Here is a 12,001-nt window from a genome sequence, read left to right on the forward strand (position 1 = left end):
CTTTGTCCTCATGTGCAGTTGCAAAGCATAGTCTAGCTTTTTTATGGCGGTTTTGGAGCGGTGGCTTCTTCCTTGCTGAGCTGCCTTTCAGGTTATGTCGATATAGGACTCGTTTTACTGTGGATATAGATACCTTTGTAACTGTTTCCTCCAGCATCTTCACAAGGTCCTTTGCTGTTGTTCTGGGATTGATTTGCACTTTCGCACCAAAGTACTTTCATCTCTATGAGACAGAACGCGTCTTCTTCCTGAGCGGTATGACGGCTGCGTGGTCCCATGATGTTTATACTTGCGTACTATTGTTTGTACAGATGAACTTGGTACCTTCAGGAGTTTGGAAATTGCTCCCAAGGATGAACCAGACTTGTGGAGGTATACAATTTTTTTCTGAAGTCTTGGCTGATTTATTTTGATTTTCCCATGATGTCATGCAAAGAGGCACTGACTTTGAAGTTAGGCCTTGAAATACATCCACAGGTACACCTCCAATTGACTCAAATGATGTCAATTAGCCTTTCAGAAGCTTCTAAAGCCATGATGACATTTTCTGGAATTTTCCAAGCTGTTTAAAGGCACAGTCAACTTAGTGTATGTAAACTTCTGACCCACTGGAATTGTGATACAGTGAATTATAAGTGAAATAATCTGTCTGTAAACAATTGTTGGGAAAATTACTCGTGTCATGCACAAAGTAATGTCCTAACCGACTTGCCAAAACTATAGTTTGTAAACAAGAAATGTATGGAGTAGTTGAAAAATAAGTTTTAATGATTCCAACCTAAGTGTATGTAAACTTCTGACTTCAACTGTACTGTACATGTACAAATTACCTCAACTAACCTGTACCCCCACACACTGACTTGGTACCGGTGCCCCCTGTATATTGTTATTCCTCATTATCGTTATTCTTATTGTGTTACTTTTTATTATTCGTTTTTATTTTAGAGAGGAATGGGAGATTCGATATAGGCCGATAGTTTTTAACATTTTCTGGTTCAAGGTTTGGCTTTTTCAGAGAGGCTTTATTACTGACACTTTTAGTGAGTTTGGTACACATCCGGTGGATAGAGAGCCGTTTATTATGTTCAACATAGGAGGGCCAAGCACAGGAAGCAGCTCTTTCAGTAGTTTAGTTGGAATAGGGTCCAGTATGCAGCTTGAAGGTTTAGAGGTCATGATTATTTTCATCATTGTGTCAAGAGATATAGTACTAAAACACTTGAGTGTCTTCCTTGATCCTAGGTCCTGGCAGAGTTGTGTAGACTCAGGACAACTGAGCTTTGGAGGAATACGCAGATTTAAAGAGGAGTCCGTAATTTGCTTTCTAATGATCATGATCATTTCCTCAAAGAAGTTCATGAATTTATTACTGCTGAAGTGAAAGCCATCCTCTCTTGGGGAATGCTGCTTTTTAGTTAGCTTTGCGACAGTATCAAAAATACATTTTGGATTGTTGTTATTTTCCTCAATTAAGTTGGAACAATAGGATGATCGAGCAGCAGTGAGGGCTCTTCGATACTGCACGGGACTCTCTTTCCAAGCTAGTCGGAAGACTTCCAGTTTGGCGTGGCGCCATTTCCGTTCCAATTTTCTGGAAGCTTGCTTCAGAGCTCGGGTATTTTCTGTATACCAGGGAGCTAGTTTCTTATGGCAAATGTTTTTAGTTTTAAGGGGTGCAACTGCATCTAGGGTATTGCGCAAGTTTAAATTGAGTTCCTCAGTTAGGTGGTTAACTGATTTTTGTCCTCTGACGTCCTTGGGTAGGCAGAGGGAGTCTGGAAGGGCATCAAGGAATCTTTGGGTTGTCTGAGAATTTATAGCACGACTTTTGATAATCCTTGGTTGGGGTCTGAGCAGATTATTTGTTGCGATTGCAAACGTAATAAAATGGTGGTCTGATAGTCCAGGATTATGAGGTAAAACATTAAGATCCACAACATTTATTTCATGGGACAAAACTAGGTCCAGAGTATGACTGTGGCAATGAGTAGGTCCGGAGACATGTTGGACAAAACCCACTGAGTCGATGATGGCTCTGAAAGCCTTTTGGAGTGGGTCTGTGGACTTTTCCATGTGAATATTAAAGTCACCAAAAATTGGAATATTGTCTGCTATGACTACAAGGTCCGATAGGAATTCAGGGGACTCAGTGAGGAACGCTGTATATGGCCCAGGAGGCCTGTAAACAGTAGCTATAAAAAGTGATTGAGTAGGCTGCATAGATTCCATGACTAGAAGCTCAAAAGATGAAAACGTCCATTTTTTTTGGTTTTGTAAATTGAAATTTGCTATCGTAAATGTTAGCAACACCTCTGCCTTTGCGGGATGCGCGGGGGATATGGTCACTAGTGTAACCAGGAGGTGAGGCCTCATTTAACACAGTAAATTCATCAGGCTTAAGCCATGTTTCAGTCAGGCTAATCACATCAAGAATATGATCAGTGATTAGTTCATTGACCATAACTGCCTTGGAAGTGAGGGATCTAACATTAAGTAGCCCTATTTTGAGATGTGAGGTATCACAATCTCTTTCAATAATGGCAGGAATGGAACTAAACACCGCCTTGTTTAGTTTTGCCCAACCTAGGTCGAGGCACAGACATGATCTCAATGGGGATAGCTGAGCTGACTGCACTGACTGTGCTAGTGGCAGACTCCACTAAGCTGGCAGGCTGGCTAACAGCCTGCTGCCTGGCCTGCACCCTATTTCATTGTGGAGCTAGGGGAGTTAGAGCCCTGTCTATGTTCGTAGATAAGATGAGAGCACCCCTCCAGCTAGGATGGAGTCAAGTCACTCCTCAACAGGCCAGGCTTGGTCCTGTTTGTGGGTGAGTCCAAGAAAGAGGGCCAATTATCTACAAATTCTATCTTTTGGGAGGGGCAGAAAACAGTTTTCAACCAACGATTGAGTTGTGAGACTCTGCTGTAGAGCTCGTCACTCCCTCTAACTGGGAGGGGGCCAGAGACAATTACTCGATGCCGACACATCTTTCTAGCTGATTTACACACTGAAGCTATGTTGCGCTTGGTGACCTCTGACTGTTTCATCCTAACATTGTTGGTGCCGACGTGGATAACAATATCCCTATACTCTCTACACTCACCAGTTTTAGCTTTAGCCAGCACCATCTTCAGATTAGCCTTAACGTCGGTAGCCCTGCCCCCTAGTAAACAGTGTATGATCGCTGGATGATTCGTTTTAAGTCTAATACTGCGGGTAATGGAGTCGCCAATGACTAGGGTTTTCAATTTGTCAGAGCTAATGGTGGGAGGCTTCGGAGTCTCAGACCCCATAACGGGAGGAGTAGAGACCAGAGAAGGCTCGGCCTCTGACTCCGACTCACTGCTTAATGGGGAGAACTGGTTGAAAGTTTCTGTCGGCTGAATGAGCGACACCGGTTGAGCATTCCTACAGCATTTCCCTCCAGAAGCCATGAGTAAGTTGTCCGTCTGCGGGGACCGTGTGAGGGGATTTATACTACTATCTGTACTTACTGGTGGCACAGACGCTGTTTCATCCTTTCCTACACTGAAATTACCCTTGCCTAACGATTGCGTCCACTATCCTCGCTGTAAGGCGATTGTTCTCCTGTATGTTATGAGTACAGCGACTGCAATTAGAAGGCATCATGTTAATGTTACTACTTAGTTTTGGCTGGTGGAGGTCCAGATAAGGATTGAAAAAGTTGAATGAAAAAAAGTTGAGTGAGGGAAAAACTAAAAATATAAACGATAATTAAAAGTAAAAAAACGTAAAGTTGTCAGGTAGCAAAGTAAGGTTAGCAACAAAACGCACAGCAGCACTTAAACAAGTCTGCAAGTTGTGACCGGAAATGACGGTTGCAATCAAGATAGGCTTACTGTCTTGTTCTACGTCTGAATAAATGTCTGACTCTCCGTACCTGCTTCTCCTGTCCAGCTTCACATACCAGTGTGAGCCACTGTGGGTGGGCCAGGGTCACCATGCTGCCGGAGTCCAACAGAGTGCTGGTGTCGATGCCATCGATTCGTACAGCAACCATAGGAGGGGCCGTCTCGGTGTGCGCCCAACAGGAGGTGACGTAACTCACCATCCGGGTTACCCTAGAGCTGGGGGATGCGGAGGGCATGGCCTCCTCCCGGCCGGGACATCTCCACGCGAGGTGCCTCGGCTCACCGCACTCATAGCAGCGTCGCTGATCTTGGTCCAGCAGCCGCCGACGTCGTCGGTTTGGATCACCCTCCCGCTTCACAGCCTCGGCTGGTTCCATCCGGGCCCCCTTCAGCCCCTCGCCTCTCTTTGTGTTGTTCGTCCCCCTCGCCGCGTCTCCTCTCTCCGCCCCGGCCCCTCTCAGCAGGTCCTGGGTGTTCTGGTGAGTTACCACCGCGGTCAGCAATTCCTCCAGGCTCTGGGGGTTCTGCATGCTCACCGTCTTCTTCATCTTGTTTGGCAGGGCTCAAAGGTATTTATCCAGGACGAGCCTGTCGAGCATCGGGAGGGACGGTACTTCCGTCAGTAGCCAGCCCTTGGTCAAGTGCACCAGGTCGCTCATCTGAGCACGGGGGGAAAGGGTGGTGTCAAAGGCCCAGTCGTGGACCAGTTGTGCACGGCGTGCGAGATTGAACCCATAACGGCTCAGTATCTCCCGTTTGAGTCCCTCATAATTCGCTGCCTGGTCAGTGTTCAAATCAAAGTAGGCCTTCTGTGTCTTCCCAGAGAGGTAGGGTGCCAACAGGCTGGCCCACTTGGGCTTGGGCCATCCTTCCTTCTGTGCCGTCCTCTCGAAGGTGCACAAATACGACTCCACGTCATCTTCCTCCCTTAACTGAACCAGGAACTGATTCGGGCCAGACACCTGAGCACTCCCAACCGTCAACTGGGCTACCTCCGCTACCAGTCTGCGGTTTTGTTGGTGCTGCTCCTCCAGTGCTTGCTCCTGGAGAGCCTGTTGCTTCTGCTGGCTCCCCTCTATTACCATCCCCCAGGGTAGACCTCCTGGGATACCACACTAGTTTAGCATACTGAAACATCATGCTCAAACAGAGGGATGCTATGTTAGCTAGCTGGCTATGACTTTCCAACACAAAACTGAAACTCTTCCAAGTCAAGGTAAGCTTTTGGTCTTACTCATTTTTTGCCACCGGTGCCCGCCGGTGTAACTGTTTATTGATGATACGCTAATGTTACTGCATGATTGTTGCGGGTCTACTAACGCGTTAGTTCTATTAGCTATGCTGACTATGACGTTACTTTAGCTAATATGGTGACAACGATGTAGGATGTGTGTAGCGGTTTGGTATGGAAAGGTTCTTTCGCCTGGTCACATACAGCTGATGTGTTGTGCATTGAACTCCACAAGCGAAGGGAAGAGGTGAGAGGAGGAGAGCACGTAGATGGGAGAAGGAATACAACGTGGCTTTTATTAAAGTGAACTGTGTTTATACGTGTGATCAGGGGTGTATTCATTCCACTGATTCTGTTGAAAAAGTTTCTTAAAAGCAACAAAACGGGGATAAACATATCTGAATTTGTTCAATAGATATTCTTGTTTGCAACTGTTGGACTAATGATTATGCCCTATATCAGCTAGATGCAGGCAAGAGTGTGCAAGGCGGTACTGAATGTCACTGGCTGTCCATGTGTCAATATCTGTCACCTGAAATTTGTCTCTCAACCTGTGTGCACCTACATTGTAAACTTTCATTCTTAGGCTAGGTTGTAGCAACCTCATGATGGGTATAGGGAAAATTAGAGTATCATGTAGTAGCCTAAACCTATCGCTGTTACATTGAACTGGGTGCATGGAATATGAATGACAGTCATCCAATATGCTGTAATAGAAATAAGGCCATGCTTGTCACGTCCTGACCAGTAAAAGGGGTTATTTGTCATTGTAGTTTGATCAGGCCGTGGTAGGGGGTGTTTGTTTTGTATGTTTTGGTGTTTTTGGTTTAGGTTCTATGTTTTCATCTAGTTTTCTATTTCTATGTTGGGTTTTTGGTAGGACCTACAATTAGAGGCAGCTGGTTGTCGTATTTAGTTGAGGTTTGTTTCACTTGTGTTTTGTGGGTGGTTATTTCCTGTATAGTTTCGTTGTTTGTTTCTTTTGTTTAAGTGTTATTTATAATAAATTAAGAAGATGAGCACTTTACCCGCTGCGCCTTGGTCCTATCCTAACGACGTCCTTGACAATGCTCTTGAAAAATAAAATCTCATCTTAAACAGTACTGAACACCACTGGTATATAGCCACGTTATCGTTACTCATTGTATATTATTCCTCGTGTTATTATCTTTCTATTATTTTTACATTTTTCTCTCTGTATTATTGGGAAGGGCCCGTAAATAAGCCTTTCACTGTTAGTCTAAACCTGATGTTTACAAAGCATGTGACAAATACAAATTGATTAGATATGTATTTGATAAATCGGTGTCGGAGTCAGACAACTATCTGAGGGAATGGTCAGCAACATCCCACGACTGGTTCCCCTTTACTGACCTCAGATTGAGAACCACTCTGCCTAATACCCTTTATGTCAAGCTTGGATTCAACCTTCAAAGTGTCTTCTTCACTGGAAAGTAAAACACTAAATGGCACCTGGACAAAGCGCTCCTCCATGAGCTTGCGGAAATAGCAGCTCTCTACCAGAGTCCTCATCTTGTGCTAGTTTACATATGAAATGAAAGCTTGTTGTTGACAAAAAAAGCAAAAAAAAGTGTCATTAAAATGCCATACTATAGAACCTTGGAAAAACAACTGTACTAACCGTGTTACTACTACCCTTTTCACCGTCACTAATTTTATTATTAGTAAGAGTCAAATATACATTGCCTTTTGTATTTCAATCAATTACAATTTTTGATTGTTGGCTGTTAGGGACTTCTCATACTTTGATTCACTTTTCTCTGTCTGCAGTGACCTAATTGTCCTGCATGGATGTGATCAACTGACTATGACAGAGGCTTGAATACTGCACTTGCACCAAAGATTTTTTATAACTTAACCAAGATAGGCCACAGGTTGTTGTTTCCAATGGGACAAATGAGTCATGGTTGGCAGAGCCAAGCACTCGCTAGCAATATCCCATTGGCGCGTTCTAGTATGGATCTACATATTTCCGTTAGCGAACGCCTACTGTAAAGTCTATAATACATAGTCCACTCTGTTTATAACAGATTATAGTTTTTTGAAACAGAACTTTATTGAGATCAAATGTTTAATTGATGAGAATTTGCAGAATGTTGGCCAAAATCCACTGCCTGCCAGTGGGCTTCCTCTCACTACCATATTTGGCAGTGAGTGGAACCGCCAACTGGATGCTTCACGTTTATACATCCTGTGAAATATGTCTCATTGTACTATCTGTGCTAGCACCACCATGTTTGTATTCTTCAATGTTGCTAGAATTACCTAATGTATGCTACAGGAAGGCAACAGGCCTCGGCCTAACTATCCCTTTTTGATTGGATCCATTTGGGCAGTGTGCGAATTACGCAATGACATCCGGGGGGGTCTCTATTTATGAATTTAATAATAGAAGTCATTTAAATAAAAAATATTACCTTTTTAAAGTGGCATGAACACAGCCAGTCATGATATTTTCATCTGATTGTCAAATAAATCACTTCAAAAAGTAGGCTACCTGTGCGTGTTCGTCCACTCCAACATTCCATCATCCAAACTGCTTGTATAGCCAGCCTACTCACGCCATTTGAAGAATGGAAATAGACATCTCTTACAAAACACCAAAAAGTGTGCCCAATGACATTCAGCCATTGATTAGGCCTACATTAATTGATGTCTTGCAGACACATTGATGTCTTTTGTAGCCTGGAAAGTCCATAATTCATGAGTTAATGCTTAGTCTTCACATATCGTGACATAAAACACTACCTTTCTTCCCTTACATTTATCACAGTGTTATGTCATTATTAAGCTTTTAACAATTTACTTGAACTTTGAAAGAAACATACTTAAACCCTGTACGAATCATGGATCTTGGAGATCCGGGAAAATGCACTATGTAACAGTGTAACTATGCCTGCGTAATAGAGGTCGACCGGTTAATCGGAATGGCCGATTTAATTAGGGGCGATTTCAAGTTTCCATAACAATCGGTAATCTGCATTTTTGGACACCGATTATGTCCGATTGCATTGCACTCCATGAGGAGACTGCGTGGCAGGCTGACTACCTGTTATGCGAGTGTAGCAAGGAGCCATGGTAAGGTGCTAGCTAGCTAGCTAGCATTAAACTTATCATATAAAAACAATGAATCTTAACATAATCGCTAGTTAACTACACATGGTTGATATTACTAGTTTATCTAGCTTGTCCTGCGTTGCATATAATCGATGCGGTGCCTGTTAATTTGTCCTTGAATCATAGCCTACTTCGCCAAACGGGTGATTTAACAAGCTGTCGTTGCACCAATGTACCTAACCATAAACATCAATGCCTTTCTTAAAATCAATACACAAGTATATATTTTTAAACCTGCATATTTAGTTAATATTGCCTGCTAACATTAATTTCTTTTAACTCGGAAATTGTGTCACTTTTCTTGCGTTCTGTGCAAGCAGAGTCAGGGTATATGCAGCAGTTTGGGCCGCCTGGCTCGTTGCGAACTATGTGAAGACCATTTCTTCCTAACAAAGACCGTAATTAATTTGCCAGAATTTTACATAATTATGACATAATGTTGAAGGTTGTGTAATGTAACAGCAATATTTAGACTCATGGATGCAACCCGTTAGATAAAATACGTAATGGTTCCGTATTTCACTGAAAGAATAAACGTTTTGTTTCCGGATTTGACCATATTAATGACCTAAGGCTCGTATTTCTGTGTGTTATTATAATTAAGTCTATGATTTGATAGAGCAGTCTGACTGAGCGGTGGTAGGCACCAGCAGGCTCATAAGCATTCATTCAAACAGCACTTTCGTGCATTTGCCAGCAGCTCTTCGCTGTGCTTCAAGCATTGCGCTGTTTATGACTTCAAGCCTATCAACTCCCGAGATTAGGCTGGCAATACTAAAGTACCTATTAGAACATCCAATAGTCAAAGGTATATGAAATACAAGTGGTATAGAGAGAAATAGTCCTATAATAACTACAACCTAAAACTTTTTACCTGGTAATATTGAAGACTCATAGTTAAAAGGAACCACCAGCTTTCATATGTTCTCATGTTCTGAGCAAGGAACTTAAACATCAGCTTTTTTACATGGCACATATTGCACTTTTACTTTCTTCTCCAACACTGTTTTTTCATTATTTAAACCAAATTCAACATGTTTCATTATTTATTTGATACTAAATTGATTTTATTGATGTATTATATTAAGTTAAAATTTGTTCATTCAGTATTGTTGTAAGTGTGTGTGTGTGTATATATGTGTATATATGTATATATATATATATATATATATATATATATATATATATATATATATATATATATTTTGGTCCTCCAATAATCGGTATAGGTGCTGAAAAATCAGAATCGGTCGACCTCTACTGCGTAACATTTCATTATGTTTCAGCGTGAAAAGTTCTCAAGGGCACACAAATCCAAAATAATGTAGGCCTATGCCATTGCAAAATCGAATGCTTCTAACTGAATTTTAACCTCATCTGAGAGTCACGTTATAGGCCTACTGTCCTTAACTTATACTTGTTGGATGGATTGGCTGTGCATTAGTGTCTAATGGTAGGCTAGCTGTCTAGTGTCCCGTGTGGCTCAGTTGGTAGAGCATGGTGTTTGCAACGCCAGGGTTGTGGGCCAGTACGGGGGGAAAAATAATTTACAATTTTTTTTATGAAATGTATGCATTCACTACTGTAAGTCGCTCTGGATAAGAGCGTCTGCTAAATGACTAAAATGTTAAAAAAATGTAAAATTAGTGATTTAGTTTAGCTAAAAGCCCCTCATCTAAGCCAGCCCCTAAAGCAAAGCAGTGGCCCGTATCACACTCACTGCAGCATGGTGCCTATCAGCGTCAAGCCACTCCAGTATGGAATGCTGTTTGGGTCTTAAAGCACGTGGTCAAAACGCAATATTTTTTATGTTGTGTTAGTAAAGTAAGCAGGTGCAGGCGCTAAATTAATGCGTGCAAGCGTTAAATTAACGTCTACAGGCGCTAAATTAACGCCTACACGTGTCAAATAAGCAAGTGCAAATGTGCTAAATAAACGGCTGCAAGTGGTCCCCCACACCCTACAGCTGTTAAATATACACCTACACACGCTAATTTTACCAGCCAATTTCCCTAGCTCCTCCTTTCATTAAATCGGTGTACAGTCAGTTTGATGCAACAACATCACAATTGAAGATGGCGAGAAGGAACTTCCATATCCGCTGCAAACAGACCCTAAATGGCTGCACTCAGCTTCTGCTCGCTGATAATTCTGGACCTGATGCCCTTCGGTCCACGTTAACAAGGTTGATTATTTTTAAATACTATTATTACTTAATCATAAAGTTGATCTGCTAGCTAACACAGAGGACGGGTCTGTGTTTGGCTATGCAGCTATGTTGGAGGCTCAGACACTGAGACAGCAGTGCAAGTAACTTAGGCCTATGTGTCGCTAATGTTGTAAGTCTGATTAGGCCATGGGAGTATTTTATATTTAGCTAGTATATGTAGAATATATATATTTTGTTGTAATGAATGCTGGTATGTAAATGGCTGGATTTGTCACGTCCTGACCATAGTAAGATGTTATTTTCTATGGTAGAGTAGGTCAGGGGGTGTTTTGTGTTTTTCTATGTTTTCTATTTCTATGTTCTTAGGTTCTCGTTTTTGTATTTCTATGTTGGCTTGTTTGGGATGATCTCCAATTGGAGGCAGCTGGTACTCGTTGTCTCTAATTGGAGATCATATTTAAGTAGGGATTTTCTTCCTGGGATTTGTGGGTGATTTATTTTTGAGTAGTGTTTGTTTCTCCTCTGCGTCACGTGTTTGTTGTTTTGTCATATCAGTATTTTGATGTATTGCATAGTTTCCACAGTATAAATAAAATGTGGAACTACACACACGCTGCACCTTGGTCCTCTCCTTTTGACAGCCGTGACAGGATTGCTAAATTAGTTACTAGTTCACTTGTTAACGTTCCTTAGCCGCCCCCCCGGCCATAGCGACAGTGAACGTCGCGCCATCTTGTAATAATTTTTACAGCCCTGCTAGTTACATAAATGTGACTTATTATCGAGGAGTACTGACGTCAAACATGTTTTTGTATTTTTAGGCAAAACAACAACTGAAGGTCTAAAACTTCAGGCAGGCTGGCTGGCTAGCTATAATTTCAATGCTACCCATCTTTAGCCGCGCTAGCTCGCGATTAGCATGAAAACATTTACAAAGCTCACAAAGCTCATTTGACCTAGGACAACCCTGTAAAAACTTTGCTAATATCTACAACATATCAACTATCCAACAGCATAGATATTACTTTTGAATACCCTTTGAAATGTGAATATTTCATCTAAGCCTATGATGTAGAAATTAACAAAATAAACCATTGTTAGGGTTGAACTGGCTATTTGTTTGCATAACCTATATAATATACCGGGGAAGCTATGCTACAATATTAAGTATATAAACTACAGATAAGTCAACTGCTGAAGACAAGAACTACACCCGGCGACAGGAAGTGCGTCACGAGGCTGGGACCAGCCTGCACGCCGACGTTAGGATGAGCAAGTTTAAACCACGCTCATCCTCCCTCTGACAGGCCAGCATTGAACGGGAACTATCTCTGTCAGAGTATATAAGGGAGAACAATAGGATGTGACCTTCTCTTCTCTGTCTGCCCTGCGTGGTGTTACAGGGAGACCGTATATATACGAACAACATATTTACCATTCAAGTGTTTGGAATAATTAAAGAACAAAGAAAACTTGAGTTACTCTTTGCCAAATAATTTGTTCTAATACCAGATTCGAATTGACGTGACTCGACACCAGGAACGTTAACGTTAGTACTATGGCACTGTTTGAACAGGAATCTCAGTCCC

The 12,001-nt window shown here is 42.0% G+C and overlaps 1 pseudogene; it reads right to left on the reverse strand.

The window, feature by feature from the left end:
* LOC106567298 (serine/threonine-protein kinase mTOR-like) overlaps nucleotides 1–12,001 on the reverse strand; it is a 153,861-nt pseudogene that overhangs the window by 124,733 nt on the left and 17,127 nt on the right.

The sequence above is a fragment of the Salmo salar genome, chromosome ssa13 (assembly GCF_905237065.1).
Source record: "Salmo salar chromosome ssa13, Ssal_v3.1, whole genome shotgun sequence".
Taxonomy (NCBI): domain Eukaryota; kingdom Metazoa; phylum Chordata; class Actinopteri; order Salmoniformes; family Salmonidae; genus Salmo; species Salmo salar.